Consider the following 19,963-nt stretch of genomic DNA (forward strand, 5'->3'; position numbering starts at 1 on the left):
ACATCTTATCTTTATATTTTAGTAATGAGATTCAAAATGTTCAATGTACGGCTGTTAGTTCATGTATTAGCTTCAAAACTGAAGAACCTATGTGACTATGGACTAAAGTTTCAATGTGATACAGTATGTGTCACGTGACCTACTCTACCAGGAAGTGAATGTTTGACCTGTTTCAGGTGATCAGTAGTGTGTGAGTTCTCACATGGCTTGTCCTGAGAACATGTTTTTTCTCATTGGCCTCTTTATATCAGGTGAGTCTTCCACTCAACAACAATTAGTTATGAATCAGACATAAAGGAATAACCACAAGTCATGATATTTTATGGGATGTGTGATATACTGGCTTTTTAATTGTGTAGAAAAGTGTACAGTTCCTTCCTGATTAGTGCATTTTAATAGTCTGGATTCAAACTGTCCTGTGAAAATGTATTTTGCATATTTTGGATACTGAATGTTATCAGATATTCAATCAAAAGCTGATATTAGATAAATGGAAACTGAGTGAAAAAATAACACAACATTTACATACTTATTTCATTCATTTCTTAAACAACGTTATGCAACACCCAATGTCCCTGTTTGAAAAAGTAATTGCCCCTTATACTCAATAACTGGATGTGCCTCCTTCAGCTGAAATGACTCCAACCAAATGCTTCCTGTAGTTGTTGATCAGTCTCTCATGTTGCTGTGGAGGAATTTTGGCAAACTCTCCCATGTAGAACTGATTTAACTCAGTGACATTTGTGGGTTTTCAAGCATGAACTGTCACAATGTCTCATTTGGGATTAGGTCTGGACTTTGACTAGGCCATTCCAAAACTTTACATTTGGTACATTAAATCAATGTTGATATATTCCTGATTGTGTGTTTTGGAATGGTGACATAACCAGTTATTGAGTATAAGGTGGGAATTACTGTTTCACACAGGGGCGTGGGTGTTGCATAACTTTGTTAATGAAATAAATTAAATAACTATAACTATTTTGTTTGTTATTTGTAAACTCAAGTTCCCTTTATCTAATATTAGGTTTTGGATGAAGATCTGATAACATTCAGTAAAAAAAGAAGCAAAATAGAGAACCAGAAAGGGAGGAAACCTTTTCACGTCACTGTATGTTCATGTGAAACCGACGTCAGTATGCGGTTAACAGTATATCTTCTACCACTGTCCCTGTCCCCATACCGGGCTCAAAATAGTGGTCATCTGCTCACAAACACACGTCACCTCACTCCTTGACAACACACCAACCAATTGAAAAATCACCTGTACTTAGAAATACATTCATATTAATGTTCATATTAATGTTATTGGGAGGGACTGTACCAGTAATGTGTATAAACCCTGGATCTCTGATTCTATGTAACGGCCAATGAGAGACTTTAAATCCATCGGTCTCTATATATGGTACTCCCCAGAAGAAGCACTCCTCCATAATAATTAATGCAATTATACAGTATTTAAATTAAATGTTTCATGGACTATATTACATGTATTTCAGTATTTTGTTGTAGAAGGGACAGTAAAGTTAATACTCTATAAATAAAATACTTAAATATCTTTACATATTTATTTTATTTGTTATGTTCAGGTGATATAAAAAGCATTATCTGGAGCACACCCAGAGAAAATGACTTATTGTAGAGGTGCTGACTAACGGTGAATACACTGTAAGCTATAAAAACAAAGAGAGTTGCACAATCTATATATATATATATAAACTCCCAGTAATTTATTGGGTAAAACACCAACGTTTCGGCATCACTGTTCCTTGTTCAGGGTAAAGTCATGAATGCTTGAACCAGGTTATGTAGACAAACAGTGGAATTAGTGCAACAATGACAATCATGAGGGTTGTGTCACAATTATGATGTTAATTAGAGTGAATTGAGTGAAACTGTTAAAAGACAATAGTTTACATCATATTGAATATATTAGCCTATTGTTATCATTAAAATTAGCATAAGATTAGCATCAACATACATTATTGTTTAATTTAATTTCACATGTATTTAATTGTTTCCAATTTCATAAAATGTTGTTACATGTAATCTTTTGGTTCATCAATAATGCATAATAAGCATCATCAACAGGGGGGACATATTGGTTGTACGCTGATAAACTGTAGAAAGAATATATTCATTTATAAGACTTCTTCATGAAATGAATAGTTCATAAGAAGGGCCTGAGATCAAAGTCAATATTAAGACAGTAGGGGTCAATGTTTTTAAATACCTCCTCTCCTTGGTTGGCCAACATGCTCAATGCGTGTGTATATGGGTGTGTTTTTGAGTGAGGAGATGGGATGGTTAGCTTCAACAAAGTGAGCTGCTACTGGATAGTCAGTGTTATTACACCTGATTGAGCTGCGGTGGTTGTCACACACTGACCTTAGAGAGCTTTTTATGTCTCTATTTTGGTTTTGTCAGGGTGTGATTTGGGTGGGCATTCTATGTTCCTTTCTCTATGTTTTGTATTTCTTTGTTTTGGCCGGGTATGGTTCTCAATCAGGGACAGCTGACTATCGTTGTCTCTGATTGGGAACCATACTTAGGTAGCTTTTTCCCACCTATGTTTTGTAGGTAGTTGTTTTCTGTTTAGTGTTTTCTGCACCTGACAGGACTGTTTCAGTTTGCACTTTGGTCTTTTTGTTTCAGTGTTCAGTTAAATAAAGGTCATGAACACTTACCAAGCTGCTCTTTGGTCCGATTCCTCCTCATCAGACGACGACACACGTTACAGTGGTCAGCTCTGCATTGTTTTAATTGTCTTTTCGGTTGTCCTACGTAGGTTTTTCCACATGAACATGTGATGAGAGAGATTACTCCCTTTATCTTGCAAGAGATGATACCCCTAACAGGGATGTTTCCACCTGTATGTGGGTGTCTGAAGAAGGATGTTTGTGTAGTGCTATTGCACTGTGAGCATGAGCCACATTGGTATTTCCAATTTGGATTGTGTGTCAAGAGTGGCAAGTAACAAGAGAGCTGAACATAACATGATGCTTAACGTTTCATGTAAGATTTAGTCACCGGTTCCTGAAGAATAGATCATTCTATCATGTTTTCCCTGATGATTGTAATAGAGTGGTTTTGATCAGACTATTCAATATACCATATCCAGATACATTCTAAATGAACCCCTCTCCCTCAGTCTCTCCTAAGGATACCTTGGAAATTCAACAAATTAACTTTTAACAGGGCACACCTGTTAATTGAAATGCATTCCAGGTGACTACCTCATGAAGCTGGTTGAGAGAATACCAAGAGTGCAAGGCTGTCATCAAGGCAAAGAGTGGCTAATTTGAAGAATCTCAAATATAAAATATATTTTGATTTGTTTAACACTTTTGGTTACTACATGATTCCATATGTGTTATTTCATAATTTTGATGTTTTCACTATTCTACAATGTAGACAATAGTAAAAGAGAGAACCCTTGAGTAGGTGTGTCTAAACTTTTGACTGTATATAATTAGTAGAAAATTATACTACTTGCTTTTGAAAATGCAAATAATTTTGTTCACTTATAAGGAATAGGAAGTACATCACATGCCATTGTCCAACTTGAATTGCAACACTTCAGTTTGTCAGAACTCACTATGGGTGTGATATCATCTCCTTTTCTGTGATCGCTTTTCAAGATCGTAAGGCAAGTGTCAACTTCTTCACTATCTTTTCATTTTAATGTTAAGACTCACTGAACTGTTATGACTGGTAATGATTTGAAATGCTGCTGCTGTTGGTTCATGTTATAGCTTCACAACTGAAAGCCATACACTGCATTCAGAAAGTATTCAGACCCCTTTCCTTCTTCCACATTTTGTTACTTTAGTCTTATTGTAAAATGCATTAAATTATTTTTACTTATCAATCCACACACAATACCCCATAATGACAAATAATTTCTAAAAAATGGTTTTTGTTATTATGGGGTATTGTGTGTAGATTGAGGGGAGACAACAATTTCATCAATTTTAAACAACAACGAGGGGAGAAAAGTCAAGAGGTCTGAATCATTTCCGAATGCACTGTACGCATTAAGGTTCAATGTAATACATTTGAGTAATTTAGCAGAGACATTCTTATCCAGAACGACATACAGTTGGTGCATTCATCTTATGATAGTCAGGTGAGACAACCGCATTACATTCATAGTAAGTACACTCAAGCAGGTATCAGCAAAGTCAGAGCTAGTGTGTGTGGGGGGTCAAGTGCGGATGTTAGTTCACAAAAGGCTTTTTTTGAGGTCGGGCTGTGAAAGGGGGTGCTGTGGGATTATTTAAAATGCCCTGAAGGGGTAGAGTTTCTGATGTTTTCGCAAGATGGGCAGGTAGCTCCAGGGGGAAGCTGGTTCCAGCATTGGGGTGCCAGGACAGAAAAGAGCTTGGACATCCTGAGCGGGAGCTGCCCTCCCTTAGGGGTGGGAGAATGGAGTGCTCAGGTGTTGGGTTTGAGCCTGAAGGTAAGGAGGGGCAGTGTGTTGAGTTACTAAATGTGTGTATGTTTGTACTGTTTCAGGTGATCAGTAGTGTGTGAGTTCTCACATGGCTTGTCCTGAGAACATGTTTTTTCTCATTGTCCTCTTTATATCAGGTGAGTCTTCCACACAACAACAACTAGTTATGAATCAGACAGAGGACTAAGTACAAGGGATGATGTTTCATACTATTAGCTGTATTCCCATCTGTCTCAATGTATAGAACAGCATAGTTTAATAGTCTGGATTCAAACATTGTGCTCCAGATATGTTCATGATCCAGTTTAGGGCATGGAGTTGTGACATCAGGAATCACCTGTACATTGAAATGAGTATATATTTTTTGCTGCAGAGAGAGTGACTGAACTGAAAAGATCATATTACCTCCCTGATGTTATCCTTTATGTTGCAGGTGTTTTGGTCTGTTTTGGCCAACGACATTTGATCACCACAATGCCAGATATACTGGATGTACTGACTGGCTCCTGTGTGCAAATCCCATGTTCATTTGATATTCCTGACCAACATAAGGATAAATTTAACAGCGCAATACTACTCTCTGGAGTGTGGATTAAAGAATCCCCATACTTTGGTGAGCGTCCGGACAATGTGATATTTAACAGTAGTGAGACGGTCAACAGATATCAAGGGAAGATAACTGGAAACATGTTCCAGAAGAACTGCACCACAGTCTTCTTCAATGTAACCACCAGTTACTCTGATATATACTTCTTCAGGATTGAGAGTCAACCATTCTTAACAACAGATCCTGAAAAGTCTGTTGATATAGTTGTCAGGGGTAAGAGACAATATATATTTTTACAAACAATTTTTTCCAATTTAGATTCAGATAATCAAAGTATACAATTATAAAGGTAACAAAAGTATCAATTTAAAACTAATACACAATGACAATATTGTACATAAAAACACTTCATACCCATTGGAAAAATAATTAACATGCACCTCTTTTATTGACTTGTGCTTAAAGACCATCTAGGTTGTTAAGTGGTGGTTACTGGTTCCCTCTACTGACCGTGGCCTGGTTAGAGCACACTGTCCCAACCGGGGAGTTCTGTGGAGAGAACACAGAGAAAGGAACAGTTGTCAGGACCAACACATCAGAAGAATAATGACTTCATAGTTACAGTTGGTTACACAACACAGTATTCATTCAATTCTTCCTGAAACACACATTCTAGATGGGTTTTAAAAGGTTATTCTACCATTCCCACCAGTCCCTGTGAACGGTCTGTCATGTCAAACCCACTGGGGAGTCTAGATGTTCTCCTCCTCCTGGAAGACAAGAATAAAGGTATTTTGACATCATTTAGTTTTTCATATACAAAAGCACAATCAGCATGATAAATATGTTAAAATTGAGGCTGGGAATATCTTTTTACCATGCAAAGAATACGATCAGGCTGAAAAGGAAAAGCAACCCCAAGGTTTTTCCTACAATCTCAAAAACCTTTGGGTTAACAGGCTCTTCATGCCCTGTAAATAAAACACACATTACAGCCATCTGTTCAAAAAAGAGGAAACATTTTGCACATTGTCTTATATTACAAATTATACACATACTGTAGATGTACAGATGTAAGATCTTAATTTATCCAGTATTGTTGCAGTGAAATAATCCTGCAGTAAAAGGACTTGAACGTTTCCTCCGTAATGTTGATCCATTGGTGGTGAGTCTATTAGCTGGACAAAATAAGGCTGCAGAAAAGTGCAATACTATTAATATAACCACATTTTAGTGAATTTTAGTGGGTGAATTTATGTAAATCAAAGCTTATCTGCATTTCCCACAATGCAAAAACTTCTCAGCAACAAAAAAAGTGATCAAATTAAGATCCTACAGCTGTATCATACCTAGATACATATAGCAGGCATGCTTTATCTGGTCTGTTCCAAAAAAACAAGTATATCTCTTCTATATCTATCTATATCTATAATATTCTTAATGTTGTGTCGTATTGAATGTGCCAATGCTTCTACCTTTAATATCCAGCTGCACTTCCTTTGACTTCCCACAGCCGTGACTATTTCTTCCTTCACAGAAGTACAGTCCTCCATCAACAGTCACATTGAGGGTGTAACTCTGTCCAGATGCTACGTGTTGAATTACCCTCACTGATCTGGAACCAGGTGAAGGTTGTCACAGGAGGGTTGGCTGTACTGCTGCAGGTCAGATTAACACAGCTGCCCACAAATACTGGATCAGCTGGACTGATGGAGGCTGAGGTGTCCTTAGGAGAGACTGAGGGAGAGGGGTTCATTTAGAATGTATCTGGATATGGTATATTGAATAGTCTCATCAAAACCACTCTATTACAATCATCAGTAAAACATGATAGAATGATCTATTCTTCAGGAACCGGTGACTAAATCTTACATGAAACGTTAAGCATCATGTTATGTTCAGCTGTCTTGTTGCTTGTCCCTACTGGGTAGACTGCAGTACAAGTGATGTTCTTCTCATGATGAAGGTATGACGGAGTGAAGGTCACCGTGGAGAGAACTGATATGGTTTGGTCTGGATTCTCCTGCATTTGGTTCTCAGTTGTGAACTGTGTTGGGAGAGTCCATGTCAGCTCAGGGGGGTGTTTGGGACAGGGAGCGACAGCAGAGCAGTTCAAGCTGACAGGGGTCCCTTCCTTCACCTCACCTGAGACAGTAAGGATGGGACTGGAAGGAAAATCTGTAATACATTGTAGATAAATATATTTTACACTAATAGTTAAACTGTCCCCTTGTTCTACTCTTATCTTTGATGCAAGGAATCTAAACTGGAAAAAATTGTTGGTTAAGAGTTAAATAGTCTCTTACCTCTGACATCTATATCAACAGACTTATCAGGATCTGTTGCACGGTATGGTTGACCGTCAATCCTGAAGAAGTATTTATCAGAGTAACTGGTGGTTACATTGAAGAAGACTGTGGTGCAGTTCTTCTGGGACATGTTTCCAGTTATCTTCCCTTGATATATGTTGACTTTCCCATTACTGTGAAAAATCACGTTTCCAGGATACTGATGAACATCAGGATCTTCTTTTATCCACACTCCAAAGGTTGGTATTGTGGCTTTAAATATATTATTATGTTGTTCAGGAGTAGCAAATGAACATTGGATTTGCATACAGGAGCCAGTCAGTCCATGCAGTTTATCTGGCATTGTGACGATCAAATCTCATTGACCAAAGCGGGCCAAAACACCTGCAACATAAAGGACAACATCAGGGAGATTCTGATATATTATCAGTTCAGTCCAATGATATGTATTAACCCTAGATGACTGACAGGGGCCTCTGTTTGGAAGCCACTGCACAGCCATCTTGTTACTCCTCCTCCAGTGTAAAACAGATGTTGGAAGCTATAGAAATGCATTTATTAATGTCTACATTCGTTTTTTGACAAGTATATTCTATTAGAGACACCTTAATGCCAACTTTTAATTATATTTTGTGAACTGCAACACTTCCTTCAGCAGAGAGACCCTACCCTTGGTCCATTCAATGAGTGCATCTTGTATCTCACTGAACTGGTATTATCCAATAACTAATTAATCTTTGAGTCAGACTTTATCATTTAAATTCGGGGTGTAGCCATGGGCTCCCCCTTTTCCCCCAACTATGGGAACCTGTATGTGGTACAATTTGAGGAAGCACTCATTTACAAAACATAGAGACACACCCCCTACTTTCTAAAATCCTCCTATGGAAGAAATACATGGATGATGTATTTGTGCTCTGGGAAGGAAGTCAACAGGAACTCAATTAATTCCAAACTCTGCTAAACGAGAGCTCTGAATATCTCAAATTCACCATGCAGACTGTTGAGAGAAAAATAAACTACCTGGACTTATGGATCATCAAAGAGAATGATGCATTACATACAGACTTGTACACACAGCCAACAGACCTCAATAACCTGCTACGTGGGGATAGTATGCATCCTCTTCCCCTCAGGAATGGCCTACCATATAGCCAGTTATGCAGGGTTAAACTAATCTGTGGCAAACAGTCAGATTTTGAGAGCAATGCTAAGAAAATGAAAAATAATTTCAAAATCAGAGGCTACAAGGAAAAAAGTATTGATTCTGCAGTGAAAATATCTCAAATACCAAGAGAGCATTTGCTAAAAACTAAACCAAAGAAGAAAAACAATGCAACTCTCTTTTGTACTAAGTACACCAAATGTTCAGAGAAAATTAAAGCAATCCCGAAAAAGCACTGAGATATTCTACAATCAGACGAAAAAATTGCGTACACATCTTCATGGAACCCCACTGGAGATCTATAAGTGTGGTCACAATATTGGAGATAGCTTAGTGAGATCTGACCTGCCCCCTGAGCCCACTCAGACACGCTTGACACCCATTCTGAATGGAAATTACAAATGTGGCTCATGCTCACAGTGCAATAGCACTACAAAAACATGCTTCTTCAGACACCCACATACAGGTGGAAACATCCCTGTTAGGGGTATCATCTCTTGCCAAATAAAGGGAGTAATCTGTCTCATCACAGGTTCATGTGGGAAAGCCAACTCATTACAAACAAACAAATAATTAAAACAATGCATAGCTGTAAGAACACTGATTATCTAGTAGCAGCTCACTTTGTTGAAGCTAACCATCCCATCTCCTCCCTCAAATACACAGGTATTGAGCATGTTGCTCTACCAAGGAGAGGAGGTAACATGGAGATCCTACTACAACAGAGGGAGGCCTACTGGATTTCCTATTTAAAACATTGACCCCTAGTGGTCTGAATATTGACTTTCATCTCAGGCCCTTCTTATGAACAATTATTTTTATTAAGAAGTCTTATAAATTAATATATTCTCTCTACAGTTTATCATTGTACAACCAATATGTTCCCCCTGTTGATGATGCTAATTATGCATTATGGATGAACCAAAAGATTACAATTTTATGACATTTAATGAAATTGGAAACAATTAAATATATGTGAAATTAAATTAAACAATAATGTATGTTGATGCTAATCTGGTTTTAGCCCGGTATGGTGAAAGTGACATTGGTGGAAGCTATTCTGTTAGCCGCATACTGACGTAGGTTTCACATGAACATACAGGGAAACTAAACAGTATTGACCCCCTTTCTGGTTCTCTATTTTTGCTCTTTTTTTAATACTGAATGTTATCAGATCTTCAACCAAAACCTAATATTACCTAAAGAGAACTTGACTTTCCAAATAACACATTTTCTTATAGTTATTAATTTATTTAATTAACAAAATTAAGCAACACCCAGTTCCTCTGTGTGAAAAAGTCATTTGTCCCTAACTCTCAATCACTGGTTGTGCCACCATTTCAAAACACACAATCAAGTCAACATGAGAGTTGATAAAAAGCAACAAATGTAAAGTTTTGGAATGTTCTACTAAAAGTCCAGACCTAATCCCAATTGAGATGTTGTGGCAGGACTTGAAACGATGCTTGAAAACCCACAAATGTCGCTGAGTTAAAGCAGTTCTGCACAGGAGAGTGGGACAAAATCCCTTCACAGCAACGTGAGACACTGATCAACAACTACAGGAAGCATTTGGTTGGAGTCATTTCAGCTGAAGGATAAACAACCAGTTATTGAGTATAAGGTGGCAATTACTTTTTCAAACAGGGACATTGGGTGTTGCATAACTTTGTTGAAGAAATAAATTAAATAAGTACGTAAATGTTGTGTTGTTAGTTCACTCAGGTTCCATTCATATAATATCAGCTTTTCATTGAATATCTGATAACATTCAGTATCAAAAACATGCAAAAACTTTTTCACAGTAGTTTAAATCCAGACTATTAAATACACTAATCAGGAATTAACTTTACACTTTTCTACACATTTAAAAAGCTGGAATATTGTACATCCCATAAAATATAATGACTTGTGGTTATTCCTTTATCTCTGATTCATAACTAGTTGTTGTTGTGTGAAAGACTCACCTGACATAAAGAGGCCAATGAGAAAAAACATGTTCTCAGGACAAGCCATGTGAGAACTCACACACTACTGATCACCTGAAACAGTACAAACATACACTTACTGGTGGAGTAACTTAACTCACACAACACATTGCATTGAACCATCTCCATATCAACTACACTATATCCTTCAGTTGTAAAGCTAATACATGAACAAACAGCAGTACATTAGAACATATTGAATCTCATTACTCAGAATGAATTTCCTTTAATTTATTTTGAACATTCAAATTAACAGAAAATATAGTGAAGAAGTCGATACTTGCCTTAGACGGTAACGTAAACTGTCTACAGCAGAAACTGTCACACACATAGTGAGGTCTGACTAACTAAAGTGCTGAAATTCATGTGACGTACTTCCTAATAGATGAGAAATTATTTTCAAACAATTCGTCAGTATTTATTGTCCCTTTCTCAGGGTAGGACAGGTCAGCAGTATATTGAAACTGGCCCCCAAATCACTAAGTCCGCCCCCAACACATTGATAAATAGAACAAATGAAACTTTCAGCATTATATCAATCTCCCTCTCCTCTATCTTCCAGGCCTGAATGGGAATGTGTGTGGGATTTAAACAGATAGTTAAATCATGAACCAAAGTCCACTATTCATTTATTCAAGAGTTACATTTATTAAATTCGAGTTTGATACAAAACATAAGGTTGTCACATTATGTTTCAACATGAAAAACAGACTTGGTATGAAACAGAGTAACTGTAATTGTATCTGAGTGATTCTCACACACCTCTCAACTTCTCTGACACCAACTTCCTCTTTGAAGTCTATTTGCAAAGAGGAGCCTGGTGGGCTGGATGCCTTCCACTTTGAAACGGAATTTACTTTTTCGTAGCATGTTTATGAGAATTCATGTAGCAGGATAGGATAATTATCTTAGCATATTAAGAGCCTAAGGTTAAGGTCAGGTAAAATATTCAGGTTTAGGGAAAATGCTCTCCTAACCAGGGTTGGATGAGGGAAAATGCTCTCCTAACCAGGGTTGGATGAGGGCATTTGGGACCCTGAGCTTACTTTCCTTCATTTCAACACGTTCTGCCATGGTGCAGAGAAATTATTATTTATATGTTTGCTGTTTTATAGCACCTCAGGCTTGTGTTCACATTTTGCCATGACGCTGATATAAAAGGTTGCAGTTTTAACGCTACAATCAGTTCTACACATTTTGCTATCATATGCTATCTGGGGCCGTTCAGTAATCCCTGCTGCTGACCTGCTTCCAATGTCGCTTCTTATTGAAGTGCCGTGAAAAGAATGTTGCGGGTGACACAGGAGGGAGCCAGCCACCTGCAGGTCCTGGACGGTAAGGAGGACATGTGTGCCCTCTTCGGTGGTCACGTCTAGATGGGATTAAGCTTTTGTCAAAATTATGTGAAAAGTATAATTATTACAGCATTTTAGCTAATCCTAACCCTTTTTCATACTTTAATTTTATTTTCATAACCTGCTATGTTAATTCTCCTAACTTGCTGCAAAAATTCTCCCAAACTTGCTAGAAAACTCAATTTTGACAAAAGCTGTATCCCTTCTAGACCAAACCCTCAACCTTCCCGAAGGCCTTCTGGGAGAAGGAGACCCAGGAGCTGAGGACGTTCTTTACCCAGCAGGTGGGTTTTTATTACAGTGCAATTAATGAACAACTTCAAATGCAGCCTCATTTGTATCTCTATTCATATAATGTTCAACATATTCATATATTTGACTTTTCTGTTACATGATTTCCAGTGTGTTGTTTGTAACACTTGGGTTGATGGTCACTAGACTCAATGCTGTATGTTGTGCATTAAACTCATAACTGATTATAGTGATTGATGCCAGACTGGAGGAAGGATATACTGATTATTATTGTATTCTGTTAAACACTGATTCTGTAGTAGTTAACAAAGCCACTGCCTTTTGTTTTGACTTCCTACAAGCCTCTCAGGCTGGTGTTTACAGAACATGTGTTGGTCTGGTTAGGAAATAAAGGGACTGTCTCCAAGAGGCTGGTGTTTACAGAACATGTGTTGGTCTGGTTAGGAAATAAAGGGACTGTCTCCAAGAGGATGGTGTTTACAGAACATTTGTTGGTCTGATTAGGAAATAAAGGGACAGTCTCCAAGAGGCTGGTGTTTACAGAACATTTGTTGGTCTGATTAGGAAATAACGGGACTGTCTCCAAGAGGATGGTGTTTACAGAACATTTGTTGGTCTGATTAGGAAATAACGGGACTGTCTCCAAGAAGCTGGTGTTTACAGAGCATTTGTTGGTCTGATTAGGAAATAACGGGACTGTCTCCAAGAGGCTGGTGTTTACAGAACATTTGTTGGTCTGATTCGGATATAAAGGGACTGTCTCCAAGAGGCTGGTGTTTACAGAACATTTGTTGGTCTGGTTAGGAAATAAAGGGACTGTCTCCAAGAGGCTGGTGTTTACAGAACATTTGTTGGTCTGGTTAGGAAATAAAGGGACTGTCTCCAAGAGGCTGGTGTTTACAGAACATTTGTTGGTCTGTTTAGGAAATAAAGGGACTGTTTCCAAGAGGATGGTGTTTACAGAACATTTGTTGGTCTGATTAGGAAATAACGGGACTGTCTCCAAAAGGATGGTGTTTACGGAACATTTGTTGGTCTGATTAGGAAATAACGGGACTGTCTCCAAGAGGCTGGTGTTTACAGAACATTTGTTGGTCTGATTGGGAAATAAAAGGACTGTCTCCAAGAGGCTGGTGTTTACAGAACATTTGTTGGTCTGATTGGGAAATAAAAGGAATGTCTCCAAGAGGCCAGTAAGACATTGTCTCTGCTTCTATGATGGATGTTGTCTACCTGTTGCAATTTGTATTAAACCTGATTGATTCATGATTGACTTTATCAACTATTTCTCTTCTCTTTTGTTCATAGACGCACAAATATCATACCCCCAAGACATGCTAACCTCTCACCTCTGCATTGACAGGGAGGTTAGCAATTTGGGGGGGGGGGGGGGTTTGATGTTTCTCACTCATAATTATTCACTATTCATCCAGGACTATACGTAATCATGGTAGAATCCCCATGAATGTGTTTAGAAACATATTATATTCTTAATTACAATAAAATTGACTGCAAAATGACACGATACATCTGTATAACCTTTTGAGGATCTGAGGACCCAGTCCAAATCTTTTCAGTCTCCTGAGGGGGTATAGGTGTTGTTGTGCACTCTTCACGACTGTCTTTGTGTGTTTGTACAATGATAGTTTGTTGGTGATGTGGACACCAAGGAGCTTGAAGCTCTCAACCTGCTCCACTACAGCCACATCAATGAGATTGGGGGCGTGCTCAGCCCTCCATTTCCCGTAGTCCACGATCATCTCTTCCTTTGTCTTGATCACTTTGAGTGAAAGGTTGTTATCCTGGCACCACCCTGCCAGGTCTCTGACCTCCTCCCTATAGGCTGTCTCATTTTTGTTGGTGATCAGGCCTACCACTGTTGTCTCGTCTGCAAATCTAATGATGGTGTTGGAGTCGTGCTTGGCCACACGGTTATGGGTGAACAGGAAGTGCAGGAGCGGACTAAGCACACACCCTTGAAGGACCCCCGTGTTGAGTATCAGAGAGGCAGATGTGTTGTTTCCTACCCTTTCCACCTGGGGTGCGGCCCATCAGGAAGTCCAGGATCCAGTTGCAGAGGGACCAATAACACCAAAAGATGTCATGGAAATTGAATGTAAAGGTTTTTATTGCAGTGCAATTAATAAACAACCTTAAATTCAGCCTCAATTGATTCTGTTGTTAAATACTCAACATAAAAACTGAAAGTATATATTCTAAATAGATAAAAACTGAAAGTAGATAACATTGTTATTCTGGTAACTGCACAAAAGATGAAGATAAACAGTGACTAGTAGATGTTAACACCATTCTGCCATCATGTCGACTTACTGCACCAACTTCCTGTCTTGTATCAGACCACTGTCTCTCCAACTAACTGTGTCTTCTCTCCTCAGTCATCATTGACTTTATATGGTCTTAATCTGCCTTCAGTAGGCTAGTTGAACTCAGCAGTTCCTCTATACTGGAACCCACTAATAAACAGATGCTCTGTGAACTCAACACTCAAAATAAATTGTCCAAAATAAAGAGTAGCCTGCATCATCGTATCAACACTATAGTAACAGTTAAACTCTTTTCAACCCAGAAAATTCTACGACTATGCAGATAATCAAAGAGCACACAATTATAAATGTAACAAAAGTACCAATAGAAACAGATACACAATGACGATACTGTACATAAAAACACTTAATTCCCAATTTCAAAATACTTAACATCCACCTGTTTTATTCACTTGTGCATAAAGCCCATCTAGGTTGTTAAGAGGTGGTTCCTGAGCCTCTCTCCCAGTCACGTTGACTTCAGCGTACTCACTCTCCTGTCCCTGGACCCTGTCCTGGGCTGCAGCTGGGGTCTCTTTGGTCTGTCGTTTGGAGAAGTCTATGTCACCGTAGTGGATCTCTTCAGGCTGGTCTTCTGCAGGTTCCTCTGGTTCCTCTCCGGCTGTGGCCTGGTTAGTACACACTGTCCCAACCGGGGAGTTCTGTGGAGAGAACACAGAGAGAGGAACAGGTGTAAAGCTCTAAGCTCAGTAATGTGTAAAACTCTAAGGTCAGCAGGTTACACAACACATACTGAGGGGATGTCAATGAAAATGTCAATTCAACTGACAGGTGTAAAGACAGTGAACACTGTCAAAGTCCAACAGCCATTCTGTTATCATTCCATGTCATTACAGGATGTGGCATTTGCTTTCGATGTGGTCATCTCCCCCTAAACTTGCTCTGAAACTATGTTAATCTCATGGCTTTAAATAGTTTCAGCATTAATTCAGTACTTCCTTAGACACACTTTGTAGATGGTTTTGTAAGTTGAGCCTTATTCCCACCTGTCCCTGTGGACTGTCTGTCCTTTCAAGTCCATCGTGGAGCCTCGAGTTTCTCCTCCTGGAATACATTTACAAAGGTATTCTGAATGCACTGTGAGGGTTTCCATATGCAAAAGCACAAAATAAAATTGTTTTGCGTTGATGCCAGGAATAGTTCTTACCATACAAAAAGACTGATCAGGCTGATAAGCAAAATGGCCCCCAGAGTTCCTGCTGCAACCCCAGAAACCACAAACCAGAAAACCCCTGAGGTTTTTGACTCTTCTTGCCCTGAAAATACAAGACATATTATGGTCAATTCTCACAAAAAGATCTCTCAAGTACACTACCTGACCAAATGTATGTGGACACCTGCTCGTCGAACATCTCATTCCAAAATCATGGCCATTAATATGGAATATAGAATGTCATTGTATGCTGTAGCCTTAAGAATTCCCTTCACTGGAACTAAGGGGCCTAGCCCAAACAATAAAAACAGCCCCAGAACATTATACCTCATCCACCAAACTTTACAGTTGGCACTATGCATTGGGGCAGGTAATGTTCTCCTGGAATCCGTCAAAACCCAGATTCGCCCACCGGACTGCCAGATGGTGAATCGTATATTCAACAAGCCAGAGAACGGATTTCCACTTCTCCAGAGTCAAATGGCAGTGAGCTTCCCACCACTGCAGCTGATTCTTGGCACGGCACATAGTGATCTTAGGCTTGTGTGCGGCTGTTCGGCCATGGAAACCCATTTCATGAAGCCCTCAACAAACAGTCCTTGTGCTGCCGTTGCTTCCAAAGGCAGTTTGGAACTCGGTAGTGAATGTTGCAGTCCTACTGCCAATGTTTATCTACAGAGATTGCATGGCTGTGTGCTCGATTTTAAACACATGTCAGCAAAACATGTGAGGATTTAATAGCGGAATCCATGCATTTGAAGGGGTGTCCACATACGTTTGAATATATATTGTCTATCTAACCTAAGATTGTGCCCTACGTGCCCATTTTACCTTTTATAGCCAGCTGCACTTCATTCGACTTCCCACAGCCGTGACTATTTCTTGCTTCACAGTAGTACAGTCCTCCATCAACAGTCACATTGAGGGTGTAACTCAATCCAGATGCTAGCTGTGTTGTTTTACCCCCACTGATCTTGAACCAGGTGAAGTTTGTCACAGGAGGGTTGGCTGTACTGCTGCAGGTCAGATTAACACAGCTGCCCACTAATACTGGATCAGCTGGACTGATGGAGGCCAAGGTGTCCTTAGGAGAGACTGGGGGAGAGGGGTTCATTTACAATGTATCTGGATATGGTATATTGAATAGTCTCATCAAATCCACTATTACAATAATCAGTGAAAACATCTATTCTTCAGGAACCGGTGACTAAATCTTACATGAAACATTAAGCATCATGTTATGTTCAGCTGTCTTGTTGCTTGTCCCTACTGGGTAGACTGCAGTACAAGTGATGTTCTTCTCATGATGAAGATATGACGGAGTGAAGGTCACCGTGGAGAGAACTGATTTGGTTTTGTCTGAATTCTCCTACAGTTGGTTCTCAGGTGTGAACTGTGTTGGGAGAGTCCATGTCAGCTCAGGGGGGTGTTCGGGACAGGGAGCGACAGCAGAGCAGTTCAAACTGACAGGGGTCCCTTCCTTCACCTCACCTGAGACAGTAATGATTGGACTCGAAGGCAAATCTGTAATACATTGTAGATAAATATATTTTACACTAACAGTTAAACTGTCCACTTGTTCAACTCTTATCTTTGATGCAAGGAATCTAAACTGGGAAAAATTGTTGGTTTTAAAGATAAATTGTCTCTTACCCCTGACCACTATATTAATAGACTTATCAGGATCTGTTGCACGGTATGGTTGACTCTCAATCCTGAAGAAGTATATATCAGTGTAATTGGTGGTTACATTGAAGAAGACTGTGGTGCAGTTCTTCTGGGACATGTTTCCAGTTATCTTCCCTTGATATCTGTTGACTGTCTTACTACTGTTAAATATCACACTATCCGGACGCCCACCAAAGTTAGAGTTTTCTTTAATCCACACTCCAGAGAGTAGTATTGTGCTGTTAAATGTATACTTATGTTGGTGAGGAACATCAAATGAACATGGAATTTGCACACAGGAGCCCGTCAGTACATCCAGTCTATCTGGCATTGTGGTGATCAAATCTCGTTGGCCAAAACAGGCCAAAAGACCTGCAACATAAAGGACAACATCAGGGAGGTAATATGATCTTTTCAGTACAGTCACTCTCTCTGCAGCAAAAAACTATATACTAATTGCAATGTATAGGTGATTCCTGATGTCACAACTCCATGCCCTAAACTGGATCATGAACATATCTGGAGAACAATGTTTGAATCCAGACTATTAAACTATGCTTTTCTATACATTGAGACAGATGGGAATACGGCTCATAGTATGAAACATCATCCCTTGTACTTCCTCTGTCTGATTCATAACTAGTTGTCGTTGTGTGTAAGACTCACCTGATATAAAGAGGACAATGAGAAAAAACATGTTCTCAGGACAAGCCATGTGAGAACTCACACACTACTGATCACCTGAAACAGGTCAAACATTCACTTCCTGGTAGAGTAGGTCACGTGACACATACTGTATCACATTGAAACTTTAGTCCATAGTCACATAGGTTCTTCAGTTGTGAAGCTAATACATGAACTAACAGCCGTACATTGAACATTTTGAATCTCATTACTAAAATATAAAGATAAGATGTGAAGTTGTTGACACTTGCCTTACAACAGTAAGCAGATATTCATGTGGCACATCTCACATCTCATCAGTGACGTACTTCCTAATAAGTGTATTTGTATAATAGGATGTTGAATTGTCTATGTGATGGGTGTCAACATCAGTTGTGAAAACATTGTACGCTAATTTAAGCATTTAGAACATTGTAATTTTCTAATGAACCTTCTACTCCAGAACAATTAGTCTCAGTTACTTGAAACATTGCAGAGGTGGCCTGATCCATGTTTCACCAGCTTCAAATGAAATGGGCCCCAGCTGCCCACTGACTGATTCTACACACAAAGTGTGTGTCAGCCACTGACTCAACATCATTGTATGGCCTATACATTTCATTACTGTCCGGGGGTGTCCTCGGATGGGGCCACAGTGTCTCCTGACCCCTCCTGTCTCAGCCTCCAGTATTTATGTTGCAGTAGTTTGTGTCTGGGGGCTAGGGTCAGTTTGTTATATCTGGAGTACTTCTCCTGTCCTATTCAGTGTCCTGTGTGAATCTAAGTGTGCGTTCTCTAATTCTCTCCTTCTCTCTTTCTTTCTCTCTCTCGGAGGACCTGAGCCCTAGGACCATGCCCCAGGACTACCTGACATGATGACTCCTTGCTGTCCCCAGTCCACCTGACTGTGCTGCTGCTCCAGTTTCAACTGTTCTGCCTTATTATTATTCGACCATGCTGATCATTTATGAACATTTGAACATCTTGGCCATGTTCTGTTATAATCTCCACCCGGCACAGCCAGAAGAGGACTGGCCACCCCACATAGCCTGGTTCCTCTCTAGGTTTCTTCCTAGGTTTTGGTCTTTCTAGGGAGTTTTTCCTAGCCTTTTCTACACCTGCATTGCTTGCTGTTTGGGGTTTTAGGCTGGGTTTCTGTACAGCACTTTGAGATATCAGCTGATGTACGAAGGGCTATATAAATACATTTGATTTGATTACTGCCCAAAATGAAACACTTATACACAAGATATTTTTCATTGTGGGATAATAATATTAATTGCAGATAATGTATGTGTGGTGGGTAAATAACCCTTTTAGAGGGAAGGGGACCCCTTTACAGCATTTTGTTACAGGCCCCCAAGTAGTCAAGTCCGCCCTTGATACAACAATGGAAACTTTCTGCAATATAACCATCTCCCTCTCCTCTATCTCACAGGCTTGAATGGGAATTTGTGTGAGATTTTTTAAAAAAAAAAATGTAGCTAATTCATAAACCAAAATCCATCCAACTTGATAAATTAAATGTGAGTTCAGTAAAAGATACCCGGTTCTCACATTATCTTTCAGCATGAAAAACAGACTTTGTCAGAAACAGAGTAACTGTAATTGTAGCTGATGGATTATCACACACTCCTCCATTTCTCCTGCATCCACTTCCTCTTTCATTACATCACTTCTATCTGCCAAGAAGAGCATGGTGGGCTGGGAGCCACAGGAGGGAGCCATCGACCTGCAGGGCAAGGTGTACCGCTTTGACGGTCATGTCTAGATGGGATACAGCTTTTGTCAAATTGAGGTTCTTAAGTTGATTTTATGTATTATTTTAGCTAACCCTAACCCTTTTTCTTACCTTAATCTAATTATCCTAACCTGCTACATTAATTCTCCCAACCTGCTGCACAAGTTCTCCTACATTTGCAAGGATTTTATTTTGACAAAAGGATATATCCCTTCTCTTCAAAACCCTCTTTGACCTGCCCAAGGCCTTCTGGGAGAAGGAGACAGGAGCTGAGGACGTACTTTACCCAGCAGGTGGGTTTTTACTACAGTGCAATTAATG

At 39.4% G+C, this 19,963-nt stretch overlaps 1 long non-coding RNA gene and 2 pseudogenes across 1 annotated transcript; all 3 read right to left on the reverse strand.

Moving 5' to 3' along the window:
• Window positions 1-5,429: 5,429 nt before the first annotated feature.
• LOC115126889 (B-cell receptor CD22-like) lies at window positions 5,430-7,442 on the reverse strand (annotated as a pseudogene).
• Window positions 7,443-7,685: 243 nt separating this feature from the next.
• Window positions 7,686-10,830, reverse strand: LOC135563743 (uncharacterized). The gene is made up of 3 exons (XR_010460455.1): window positions 10,750-10,830; window positions 10,445-10,519; window positions 7,686-7,696 (listed from the first exon to the last, which is right to left on the reverse strand). It is a non-coding gene; the product is annotated as an uncharacterized LOC135563743 (long non-coding RNA).
• Window positions 10,831-14,182: 3,352 nt separating this feature from the next.
• Window positions 14,183-17,973, reverse strand: LOC115126891 (B-cell receptor CD22-like; annotated as a pseudogene).
• Between the last annotated feature and the right edge of the window lie 1,990 nt (window positions 17,974-19,963).

The sequence above is a fragment of the Oncorhynchus nerka genome, linkage group LG22 (assembly GCF_034236695.1).
Source record: "Oncorhynchus nerka isolate Pitt River linkage group LG22, Oner_Uvic_2.0, whole genome shotgun sequence".
Classification (NCBI taxonomy): domain Eukaryota; kingdom Metazoa; phylum Chordata; class Actinopteri; order Salmoniformes; family Salmonidae; genus Oncorhynchus; species Oncorhynchus nerka.